This window comes from Etheostoma spectabile, unplaced genomic scaffold (genome assembly GCF_008692095.1).
Source record: "Etheostoma spectabile isolate EspeVRDwgs_2016 unplaced genomic scaffold, UIUC_Espe_1.0 scaffold325, whole genome shotgun sequence".
In the NCBI taxonomy this organism is placed as follows: Eukaryota; Metazoa; Chordata; class Actinopteri; order Perciformes; family Percidae; genus Etheostoma; species Etheostoma spectabile.
In genome coordinates this window covers 340,825-354,368 of record NW_022605585.1, presented here as the reverse complement: position 1 = coordinate 354,368, position 13,544 = coordinate 340,825, and the positions used below count along the sequence as shown (strand labels likewise).

The 13,544-nt window shown below is 45.5% G+C and overlaps 1 long non-coding RNA gene across 1 annotated transcript; it reads right to left on the bottom strand.

Annotated features, from left to right (window-relative positions):
• Positions 1-2,992: 2,992 nt before the first annotated feature.
• Positions 2,993-4,486, bottom strand: LOC116686203 (uncharacterized). The gene is made up of 2 exons (XR_004331179.1): positions 3,549-4,486; positions 2,993-3,441 (listed from the first exon to the last, which is right to left on the bottom strand). It is a non-coding gene; the product is annotated as an uncharacterized LOC116686203 (long non-coding RNA).
• Positions 4,487-13,544: the final 9,058 nt, after the last annotated feature.

Here is a 13,544-nt window from a genome sequence, read left to right as displayed (position 1 = left end):
CACACACACACACACACAGGTGGAATTTCACCCTTCAGCTGCAGCTCTTTGTTGCGTCACCGTGTGATTTTTCAACAGAAAGAAACATTAACGAAGAAATTTAAATCACAACATTCGACAAAGTAAAAGTACAAAAGTATCTTCATCTGTTTATAGAAATAAAGGAATATTTTCCAGTCGTTTGTCTGCAGCTCGTTCTGTTAAAAACCTCCTGAGAGAAGTGGATCGTGGGTTTGAGTTCATCGTCACATACTGAAATGTTCAAATTAATATTATGCATTGGTAATAAAACATAATTTACATGTTGATTATATTTTGTTTTTTGTTTTAAATCTGCAAGGCAACTGAAGTTATTGAATAAATAGAGTAAAAAGTACAATATTTCCCTCTGATGTGTAGTATAAATTAACTGAAAAGTACCTTTAAAACGGTTCTTCCAAAACTCAAGCAAAAGAACGTGGAGATATGAAGGATTTCTTCGTCTTATTTTGAAAATAGAAAAGAAAAAAAATCTGGCCTGGTTTAAATTAATGAAAGAAAGTACACAGATTACAAAACCAATAAATTAGTCTCATAAAAGCCTTTTATTCTTTAAATACACAAGCTGTTCAGAACCTGATGATTAGGCCCCAGATACCAAAGGCTCACCAAAATAAAAGCCTGTGCTTCTGGATAAATAGATCATCTTAACGGCGTCGTGGGAAGTTGTTTTGAGAGAATAAACTCTTATTCCATGGATCCAAAGTTCGGATGAGGAAAATAACGTGGCGTGTACTTTGTCGAGATCAATCAGCTGAACAGAAACTCTCCATGTTTGTTCGGGGGTTATTTGCACCCCCCCCACCATCGTGTGTTTACATTAACCTTATGAGGTCTGAGGGCACTTTCATTAGTATAAGTTTGCATAAGTTTATTAAAAGTTGATTAAAAAGAGGAATACAATAACATCTTTTGGAAGTTGATCTTAATGCCTTTATTAAATAAAAAAAAAATTAGGAAAATCCAACCTTTAAAGGACACCGATTTTCTTTGTGAATGAATAATGTAAATAAATAAATAAATGTTTTTCCTTAAACCCTTGTGTTGTCTTTCCATCAAAGAAGTCAACCCTTTTGATTTGGCTTTTTATTGATATTCTTACGTTTTTCTCACATTTTTGTCCCTTTTTCTAATGTTTTTAGAATTAGATTTTTTTTTAAAGTTTGTCACTTTTTTGACTTTTTCAAGACTATTAACTTCAGTTTTACAGTTTTTTTGGGGGGAATTTATGGTCAATAAACCTCATTTATAGGAAATTATACCTAATGTTTGTGGTTAGAAAGCCGCAAATTAGGAATATATTAGACTAAAATTAAAGGAAGGATTTGATGAAATCACAGACTGGAATATGTCAACTTTTACTCATACTATTTCAACAACACTTCACTTTGTTTTACATGCTATAAAATTGAAATAGACCCAAATTAATGAAAGTAGAGATTTGTACTTGGCAAGAGCGTTGGGATCAATCATGTTATTTTGGGGAAATTAAAAGAACACTGATATAGGACAACATGAGGACAACATGGGGACAACATGAGGTTTAAAATACAAGGGGCATACAGTACTACACCCCTCTATGTTAAAATACAGGGGGCATAGTTACACACCCCCCTTGTTAAAATACAGGGGCATAAGTATACACCCCCCTATGTTAAAATACAGGGGCAGAAGTATACCCCCCCCTATGTAAAATACAGGGGCCAAGTATTAAACACCCCCCTATGTTAAATACAGGGGCATAATACACCCCCCTATGTTAACATACAGGGCATCAAGTAAACCCCCCCATGTTAAAATACAGGACATAAGTATACACCCCCCTATGTTAAATACAGGGACATAATAAACACCCCCCTATGTTAAAATACAGGGACATAAGTATACACCCCCCTATGTTAAATACAGGGAACATAAGTAAACCCCCCTATGTTAAAATACAGGACATAAGTACACCCCCCCTATGTTAAAATACCGGGACATAAGTATACACCCCCCTATGTTAAAATACAGGGTGGGATAAGTATACACCCCCCATGTTAAAATACAGGGGCATAAGTACACACCCCCCTATGTTAAATTACAGGGGCATAAGTATACACCCCCCTATGTTAAATTACAGGGGGCATTTTTTTGTGTGCATGCTATAAATTGTGTAGTGGTCCCAAACTTTTGCAGACACCAATTTTTAGTTTTCTGTTATTTTTAAAGTATAAATGATAGAAATAAAATCTAACTTTTTGTGACATATTGTACAAATGTCTTATCTTTCATTTGATGGAGATTTTTCCATCTTTTCTTGGCTTCTTTATGCACATTAATACAAATTTTTACCTGGGGTGACCAAAACTTTCGAACCCCACTGTATAACAACCCAAATTCAAAATATACAATAAATCACTGTAAATGAAATGTTAATACCCGTAATGCAATGTCTATTACAGTGATTAACCGGAAAAGAAAATTATGGTGTTTTACTGAGCATTTTGTGGAAAGCAACTGTAGAAATTACATAAAACTCTACTTTGCTGTAATTTCTACAGTTGCTTACCACAAAATGCTCAGTAAAACACCATAATTTTCTTTTCCGGTTAATCACTGTAATAAACGTTACATTATGGGTATTAACATGTCATTTACAGTGATTTACTGTATATTTTGAATTTGCGGTATAGGACATGCACGTATTAAGAAAGCGACAAAAACATTGAACATTTTCAATTGACAGTTGACTTCTTCGTAACAACATGATGTTCAGCAACTAAACGCAGAGGGTTAAATTAAATGTTGAGATCTACTTGTTTTATGTGAGGAAACAATGAAACTTGCTCCAATAGATTTATTTATTACTGAGCAACGGCCACTAAATATCAAATATCTCGTCTCTGAGCATCGAGACATTTTGATTTCAACATGTAAAGAAAACTAAAAAAAGTTAACATGAGTTGAGACGGCTGGTGTAAAGCTGCTTTTATTTTTTTTATTTTTTACACCTACACAATCTTCAGGCATTGCATCTTGGGATTATATATTTTCCACCTTAAGACAAAATGATAGATTTGGGTTTTTTTGTGGAATTAACTGCGAAAAGTGGTTTTTCTTCTTCTTCCTCTCGGTGCTTTAAGGAACCTGCTGAATGACTGAAGCCTGTGTCGTCCTATCAAAAATATCAACTCTTGTTCTGTTTAGTTAAAACTTTTATACCAATGAGTCCAAAAATAACTCTTCATTATTAAAAAAACAACAACAACAACAACAACCCCAAAACAAAAATCTTTATGCATACAGTTTTTTTTTTTTACGTGAGATTTTGAGGCGAGACGGGTGCCCTAAAAAAACCCGGAAAAACAACAATAAAAACAGAGACCTGACTTCGGCAAAGCTACTTTAAACGGTGCTAACCTGTCGGTGTTTTTTACCCTCAACGTCGCCTTCCAGGCAGCTAACCCTAACGCCGCGCTGCCTGGAAGGCGACGTTGGGGGCGAAGAAACACCAAACGTCTGCTAACCCGGTCGCTTTTTACAGGGATGACACCTTAAAGCACTCTGAAATTCTGACGTTAAAGAGTATGTATTAACACTTTAACCACAGCATGTACGCGGCTAATTGGCAGTTCAGATTCAGCTTAAAACTAAAAAAAAAAAAGAAGCGGATACATTTGGTTATCCCTGTTGTAATTACCCGACTGGCAACCTGCACGCGACGCCGGCTGTTTTAATGGTTTTAAAATGCCTTAAAGCTGCGGTGGAAGTACATGAAATAAATGGAAAATGTCGGTCAGATGCTTTCCAAACTGCACCTGAGGACTCCTGCTGAGCTCAGGGGAAAAACATCAGATTTTAACCCTTGTGTTGTCTTCCCGTCAACCACGAAACACTACTATCGCTTTTTCCGTCATTTTTGTCACTTTTTGATGTTATTTGATATTTTTAATGTTGACATTTTCAGCTCTTATTTTGACGGCCCATTTTTTTGTGATTTAAAAAAAAATGAAAACGGGTCACATATGACCCAAAGACAACATGAGGGTTAAAAGCATTTTTTTATTTTGTTTTATTTTTTTTACATTTTGTGAAATCTGCCTATTAGCTTTCTTATCGAGAGTTATATAAGAAAAACAATGTCACTCGCATGTCTGCAGGGGTTCAACAATTAGGGTTGTCAGATGGCCCGGGGCAAAGAAACACAACGTCGGGCAACTCACTGGGTGGTAGATCTGCAAGAGCAGGGGGAATGAGAGGGGAGAAACGCCAGAGCGGGGGGAATGAGAGGTGGGAACCGCCGAGGCAGGGGGAATGAGAGGTGGGAAACGCCAGAGCAGGGGGAATGAGAGGTGGGAAACGCCAGAGCAGGGGGAATGAGAGGTGGGAAACGCCAGAGCAGGGGGAATCAGAGGGGGGAACGCAAGAGCAGGCGAGAATAAAAGGGGAGAGAAACGCCAGAGCAGGGGGACATGAGAGGGGAAACGCCAGGCAGGGGGAATGAGAGGGGGAACGCCAGAGCAGGGGAATAAGAGGGGGAAACGCAAAGCAGGGGGGAATGAGAGGGGGAAACGCCTAAGCAGGGGGAAGGAGAGGGGGAAACGCCAGAGCGGGGGGAATGAGAGGGGAAACGCCAGAAGCAGGGGGAATGAGCAGGAGTAAATCCCAGAGCAGGGGAAAACGGGGGAAAACACCAGAGCAGGAGAAATGAGAGGGGGAAATGCCAAAGCAGGGGGGAATGGAGAGGGGGAAACGCCAGAGCAGGGGAATGAAAGGGGGAAATGCAGAGCAGGGGGAATGAGAGAGGGGGAAATGCCAGAGCAGGGGGAAGAGAGGGGGAAACGCCAAAGGGGGGGGATTAGAGGGGGATACGCCAGAGCAAGGGGAATGAGAGGGGGGAGCCAGAGCAAGGGGAATGAGAGGGGGAAACGCAGAGGGGGGGAATGAGAGGTGGGAAACGCCAGAGCCGGGGAATGAGAGGTGGGAACGCGAGCGGGGGAAGAGAGGGGAGGAACGCCAGAGCAGGGGGAAGAGAGGGGGGAAAACGACAGAGCGGGGGGAAGAGAGGGGGGAAAACGCCAGAGCAGGGGAATGAGAGGGGGAAAAGCCAGAGCAGGGGAATGAGGGGGAAACGCCGAGCGGGGGAATGAGAGGGTGGGCAAACGCCAGAGCCGGGGGAATGAGGGGGGGAAACGCCAGAGCGGGGGATGAGAGGGGGGAAACGCCAGAGCGGGGGAATGAGAGGGGGGAAATGCCAGAGCAGGGGAATGAGAGGGGAAATGCCAGACAGGGGGGAATGAGAGGGGGGAAACGCCCAGAGAAGGGAATGAGAGGGGGAAAACGCCAGAGCAGGGGGATGAGCAGGAGGAAATCCAGAGCAGGGAAATGAACGGAGGAAACACCAGAGATGGGAAAAGAAGAGGGGGAAAAGGCCGAAGCAAGGGGAATGAGGAGGGGGGAAAACGACAGAGGGGGGGAATGAGAGGGGGAAAAGCCAGAGCAAGGGGAATGAGAGGGGAAACGCCAGAACAGGGGGAATGAGGGGGGAAATGCCAGAGGGCAGGGGAATGAGAGGGGGGAAAAGCCGGCCGGGGGACTGGGGGGGAACGCCAGAGAGGGGGAATGAGAGGGGGAACGCCAGAGCAGGGGGCAAGAGCAGGGGAAACGCCCGAGAGGGGGGACATGAGCGGGGGGAACGCCACAAAGCAGGGGGGAATGAGAGGGGAAAACGCCAGAGCAGGGGGGACTGAGAGGGGGAAATGTTGCAAAAATATAAGATTTAAAAACCAAACATATCAATGTCAAGCAGGTCAGATAAGATAAAACCAGAACAAAAGAAGAATCAGAATGGGGGGGAGAGAGAGAGAGGAGAGAGAGAGAGAGAGAGAGAGAGAGATGAGGAGGGAGGAGAGAGAGAGGAGAGAGGAGATTGCAGAAGAGGAGAGGAAAGAGTGTGAGAGATGAGAGAGAGAGAGGAGGAAGAGAGAGAGTGGTGAGAGAGAGAGAGGAGAGAGAAAGAGAGAGAAAAGAGTTGAGAGAAGGAGCGAGAGAGAGAAAGAGAGAAAGAGCGGAGAGAGAAAGAAGAGAGAGAGTTTAAAAGTCCTTATGACCCATTTTCAGATTACCAAAATAATCTACACAATAAAAAGACAAAAAAACCAACTAGACAAGTACAAATCAAACCAAAAAAGACCATCCATTAACTGCATGCACCAAAACTCCCCACCCTCTCCCACGGAGGCACAGCACCCCCTTTACCAGCCACACACTTACCAAACCCACCAAATTGTCCATCAGTGGTAATAAGAGTGTAATCAACCCTCAGCCGGGCCGCTGACCAGCACCCTTCAGCATTGTTGCCGGCTCCCACACGCCCCCCCCCTGCGACATATCTTACGGGCAGCAGATGGCCAGTTTCGACCGTGGCAAACAAAAAATCAACAGGACGGAACACGCTTTTCGTATGTTTAGTGTCAACGTGGAACCAAAAATAAAAAACTCAAAAGAAAAGGGACCTACCAGACCCGAACCCACCTTTTAGGTGACTCCAGCACATCAGGTCAGCGCGAGGACACCCCAACAACACAAGCGCCAGAGTATCTGACGTCAAAACAAAAACTAAACCTCACAAGCTCGGGAGCGAATGGCGCCTGTAGTGGTGTTTGTAGCTATGGCCCCATGCACGGCAACCTCCATTGGAGGTCCGACTGACCCGCTTTAAACGGGGCAGTTGTACAGGGGCTCGCCAATGCCCTTAGGGGAACCGTCAGAGGACCAAAAAACTCGGTCCACCTCGAACCCTTAGCCCAGCAGATGTCCGCAGGTTCAGCACCTTTACGCAGGCTGCTGACAGTCTTTCTTCCCAGCATCCGGAAATTGCCCAGGTGAGGGGTCGAGAAAGACAGCAGCGAGGCCCGCTCGTCCCGCCACCTCCCCCCAAAGATGGTGTAATAGACAGAGAGGGGGAAAACGTATTTCACCCCCCTCACTCCCACTGCTCACGAGATGTACCGGGTCTGCACCAGCAATCCGCGTGAGGCGTCCAGGCAGCACAACCTATGCACCCCATAATCGATTGAGTTCTGTGGTAGGTGATGGTGTTGCTCCGTCTCCAGAGCTTCCCCAGAGATGGCAGTCACCTCATCAGGTGACCTAGTTAGTGCACCAGCCCCTGAGACTGCGGCCATCAGACTCGGCAGTTTCAAACCACGAGTACTTATGAAATCATTAAAAAACATACGGTTCTTCAAAGAGCCACATCCGGAGTCTCTCCTGCAGCCCTCGAACACGCCTCACCCGCCAACGCTGCGGACAGAAACTGTAGAACGACGTGAGCCAGAAAGGTCCATATCTCAGTGCTCAAAAGAAGAGCTGCCGGTCATACCCAAACGCCCGGCTCTCCTCAGCAGCAACCGGTGCCGATCACAAGCCCAGCTGGGTCCACAGAATACCAAAGTTTTGGGCAGTCTGAGTACGAAAGGAGGCAGAGTTTTGACTAAGAATTTCCCAAAACCCAGCCCTGGACCCCTTCAGCACACGGTAGGTACAGAACCGCGACCGAAACCCGAGTGCTTCCGGACCAGAAGAAATCCACCATGGCTGTCATCGAATGTCATCCAATCAAGGCTCTTGTGGTACTAAGGGGCAACAAGCTTATGCCAAAAGGGTCGAGGAACCAAGTTATTGGCAACCAAAAACTCTGCCATAGGACAGCGAGTAGAACCACCGCCATTTAGACAAAGCGAGCGCAACCACTTTCTCCCTCACCCACTCCCGTCTTCTGCACAAAACCCTCGTACCAATAACACACCCAAAAATTTTAACCCTTCTTCCCCCACTCAAGTCCCCTGGCAGAAGGTGGAACGCGTATCTCCCACCGACCCACAGCAGTGCCTCTACGCTTAGCCCAGTTCACCCGTGCAGACGTGGCTTTATAAAGTGACAGAGCCTCCTGCAAAACTCTGAACATCCTCATTGATGCAAACAAAACAGGACCTCATCGGCATAAGCGAAACAGTAAACGAGGAGCCCAAATACCTAAAGACCCTGGCAGGAAAAGCCGCTGAGTCGAGCCCTCATCCTGCCCAAGAGAGGCCGATTGCCAACGTATACAGCTGTCCTGACTATAGGACAACCGTACGTGATCCCTCACTGGACAGGGAATGGGCCGAACAGCCCCGCCCCCGTCTTCCAACAAACCCTGTGCCACCATATACAATAAACAAACCCAAGACAGACAAACCACACAAAACCAAAAGCTCTAAAGTGCAGGAAAACAACATAGGAGTGTGATCCACCTTATCAAAAGCTTTCTGGTGCAAAGAATGGATGCCAAATCAAAATCATACATTTACAACAAAAGCATGTCCACGAAGCAAGAAAATTGTCCTGACTCGACCGATACGGAGACACAATAAGATTGGCAGAGTGTATGAGAAGTCCAGGGACACAAAACTTCAGTTTGTAGCAACGCTCGGAAAGTAATTCTCAATCGTATAGAGGAGGGCAAACAGGGCGCCAGTTCTTAAGCAAGAGTCAGATCGCACCCTTCTTGGGACAGCAGTGACACACGTCGCTGACGGAACACAGGAAGAACACGGTCGAATCCCTTCCATAAAAACGTCATAAGGTCAGGTCCAAGTGGACCAAGAACGGTTGATAAAAATCTGTGGAGAGAACGTCAATCCACGGTGCCTTCCTTGAGGCATTGGTGACGGCAGCGGTCAGCTCCTCCAGACGTCAGTCACCATCCAGAGCAGCCCTCTCGCAGGACTGAAGCTGAGGAAGACCTCCAGGAGCTCCTCCGACCCTGCATGCAGCACTGTGAGCCCCAAAGAGGTCAGCATAGAACTCACTGATGGTTACTCATCTCACCAGGACAGGGGGTACCTGCCTCCTGGGACGCTGGAAGGCGCCATCTGCTTCCTCTGTGCCCACCGATCTTCCAGATTGAAGAAGAAAGCGCTCGGGGCATCCCAATCTCTTAACTGGAGGAAACGGCACCTGACCAGAGCCCCTTCACCCTCTCATTAAAAAAGAGCTCAACTCCGCTACTTTTCTGTAACACAACATTGCCATAAAGAAGGTCAGAGGTCTCTTTGTAAGACCTCCTCTATATGGCCAATGTTGGCCCAAAGTTCCATCACTGCCGCATTGACCTAGCAGTGGAATGGGAGGTTTACTGCATGACAAAAAACCCGAACCTTGTGCCTTGCAAACATCCCACCACTGCGTCAAAGAAGCAAAATCTGCTTTTCTATGTTTCACGCACTCAAAAAAAATGCGGAAACGAGTCACAAAATTGCTGTCTCGCAAAAGTGTATTATTAACATGCCAGTAGGACTTGATCCTTTGCATGGCGAGATGATCAGAATCCATACATAACAGTGAGGATCCGTGAATGCCACAGGGAGTTATTGCACGCGGGAACACAGTCTAGAACTAAGGTTCAGGAAATATAGGGACCTATCGGGTCGGGCTGCACAAACCTATTATAGGACCCTCACCCAAGTATACTGTCGTCTTGACTGAGTGAGTTTGACCCTCCAGGTATCTATCAGATCCAGTGGTTTTATAATGTGTTCAGTACTCTGAGCTTGAGTAGTGGTGAGAGGCTCCTCGCCTATCCTGTCCACAGTTGAATGAAATCAGGAGTACAGTTAAATCACCACCAACAATCAGCGGTCCTGATGGTACTTATTTAGTCATTTGTAACTGTGGCGAAAAAAGATAAACTCTCTCAGGTGCCCGTGATTAGGGGCCGTAGACATACATAAAAACAAAAAAAAAAAACCACAGAGCTCTCTATCTCTGCCATCACAACAGCAGGCGTCCCTTTACAAAACATCAGGGAAAGATATGATGGTAACCACCGCCCTGCCGTAAACACACACAGCAACCCAGCACTCACATTAGAACCAGGAATAAAGAGCATAGGGACCCCCCCACCAAATACCCAGTCAACCTCATCTGGCAGGGGCAGAAAGGGTTTCACTGCAAAAAAAACAGCCACAGCAATCATCTTCTGACTAGAACTCAGAAAACAGAGCCCTCTATTCCTGTCCTCCCAACCATTGATATTAAGAGATCCTATTTTAAGGCTACTCCTAAGAAAAGGCAGAAAAGAGGACAAAAAGAAACAGACAAGTTGAAACAGAAGAGAACAGTGTAAAGAAGAGAAAGTTTAGAAGAAAGGTTAACTGTCATGAGAATTAGAAGTTCTCTAGACCCCTCTCCTTCGAAGTCCTGCCCTTTGTCCTCTCCTAATGGAAGTAACCTGTGGTTTTGATGGCGGATAACGTTCTTTATATAACAGGTCAAACCAACCAGTTCTCTGCAGAACCAGCAACAGGATGACAAATTTTTCCGTGTCTGGAGTAAATCCGACATTTCGACAAGAAAAATTCTATTAAATGATCAGTCAGGAAAAAAAGATCTATTCCTCTAAAGATAAAAAGTCCGTGCTATGATTAACGTCTACAATAGAAACAGTATCAGCCATCCGAGTCATACTCCATTTCCTACACTAGCACATGACGCCGACTGATGAAAGGACCCCCACCTGCTCATCAGTGGTGAGCCAGTGGGACCACCCGGAGTTTGGTGGAGCTACAAACCTCGGAGTCCCGACTTGACTTGCACATCAGACCTACACATCAGAGCCCCAACTCCCCACTGGATCCGGGAAGCCGCTGTGCCAGACGGGACTGTACCTCTACGTTGCCATTCACACCTGTTCTACCGTATCGCACCCGCCACGTCGCAACACCGCAAGGTTCCGCCTCCCCCCCCCCACGGTCACCCAAACCGCTTCGGACACGGCACCGGGATCAGTCAAGCCGAACCCCGGGCCGCCATCGCCGCGTGGACGGAGCCGCCGGGGCCGCAGCCCGAGCAAAACGGCGCTCGTCCTGAGGGGCACGCAAAGCTGTGTCCCACAAACCCCACCTCGAACACAGTTCATATGCCAAGAGCTGGCATTGACAACATATAAGGGACCGTCACCATGCTACTCTGAACGAACCTCCAGGCGTCGCGTGGCCGAGTCCAGGAACATGAACGACCTGTTCGCCTCAGAACTTGCACATGCTGCAGTTTGTGGATTTTAATCCTAACGGTCACCGTTTTAATCCCCCAATTGAAACTTCCCATAACATCCGAATTCTTCTACAACACCTCGTTGGTGATAAACGGCGAAACACCGGACACGGTGATCGCGTGAGGGAACCGATAACGGGGGTGAAAACCTGTACTAAAACTGTCTCTGATACACCCGCTCTCAATCGCTGATGAAACAAGCTGCTATCTTCATAACACCAACAACGCTTTGTTTCATCTGGATGCAAAGACGCTTGTCCAGCGACCTAGCTCGCCGACCGCCCAACAGAACCTCCTCCACCGTAACATCTCCAATCCGGGGGGACCAACCTCACGCCCGGAGCGGAGAGTCGGAGGCGCGTTCCCGGAGGGACGCCAGTCCTCCCGAAAAAAGAAAACGGATTCCTAAGCAGACACTCCACAAGACAAAGCTAAGAAGAAACTTACCTTGATCATGCACAAAAACCAAAGGGTCAACGACACAGTCGGAAAAATCCGAAAAAAAACAGGGACAAAACAGTTTGAAACTCCGCGCCTCTCACACCTGACCTCCACCACCGCCACTCACGCTCACACACACGGAGAGAGGAGAGAGAGAGATAAGAGAGAGAGAGAGAGAGCGAGAGGTGAGGGAGAGAGAGGAGAGAAGAGAGTTTCCACTTGGCTACAACATGCAGACAGCAGGAAGAGGTCTTGCTCTGAAGATATTCTGCGCGTTTATCTTGCTTTTGCTTTATGCTAAGCTGGCTAACCAGATGCTGGCTGTTCGCTTATCTTTAACCGAAAGAGATGAGAGTGACATCAATCTCCTCCTAAAAGTCTTTGTAAAAAAAAACACATGACTAATAAGCAGTTTTCGCAAAATGTAAACTGTTCATTTAAAGTTTTAAAAAAGCTTGTACATTATAATCGCTACTTCTAAAGAATCAAAATGTATCAAAAAAAAATTAAAAAAAGGTGCGATCGACTTCAAAGCCAAAAGAGCCAAACACAGGTGATGTAAAGATCTCACCAGCTGTGCAAACATGATCTGAGATTCAAACAACTTTTAAAGCGGACATTGCAAAAATCTTTTCAAAGTGAAGAAAAAACATGTATTTCAAACTAAATGGGAAAACACTGGAGGCAATGGAGAGGACGCCACGTACTCATAAAAGTAAACACACGCAGCGCAATAACAAAAATAAGGGGGGGAATTTCAAGAAATAAAAGCATAGAAGAAGAATCCTGGCAGAAGGAAAAATGAGCATTACAGCAAAACGTTGAGATCATACAGGACGCGATGCTCACACGGTCACATTCACGTCATTTGTGCAGGAAAAGGAAGTTTCAAGTGGACGCTTGACACTCTGTAAAGCGACACAAACCATCTCGTCGAAAACACCGAACACGTCACGGTAAGCACCGGGCTGTGCAAGAAAACACACACACACACACACAACACACACACACCACACACACCACACACACACACACACACACACACACACAACACAACACACACAACACACACACACACAAAAACCACACACACACACACAAACACTACCACAATCACACACACACACCACACACACACACACACACACACACACAAACACACAACACACAAACACAACACACACACCACCACACGTAAAAGTGTCAGTTTCCCGGGATATCTGAAGTCAAATGTTGCTAGGAGTCCAAATATCACTGTTTTAAACAATTTGGCCATGTTGTGAGCTATTTGTGTCAGTAACATGTCTTCTTCAGACTGGTGTGGAAAAAACCCATCAAAAAGTACACCATTTTTCTCTGATTGTGTTTGATTTCTCCTAAATTCACCAAAAGCTAGCATTGCCTAAAATGTTACATTTGAGAAAAAAAAAAAAATGCGATGCAGTAGAGACAATTGTCTAATGTCAGTCAAGTGGGGAAGTTTCACGGTGATATCTGTTAAATATCGACCTGTTCCCTGAGCGTAGTCTCAATTTACAAACTCCATGTCCAGAAAATCCCACGTCGGTTTCTAACTTAAAACCGAACTCTCCAATGCATTCCCGTCTAATACAGCGTGTAAATTGTAAATCCCCACTGGGGATACTAAACAAAATTAAAATAAAAAAAAATAAAAAAAATATGCCTGAAGATTTTCACAAGGGCTTTGGGCCGATATCACTTCACAGCCCGATTATGCAAACATTTCATTCAAAAAACTGAGAGAAAAGGATTGTCGGCGCCGATTTGAGGTCAGCATGCTCAGATTTAACGGTTACAGCACACATGGCAACTGAGATGTGTGAAATCCATGAAATAATAAACTTTTTCTAATTACAAACCATAACAGAAGATGGGAATCATTTATACAACGTTGTAGCTATCTGTGGTGTTTGGTTGCGAACGTAGCTCAAAAGCCATTAAATAACAGCATGTTGTGTTGGATG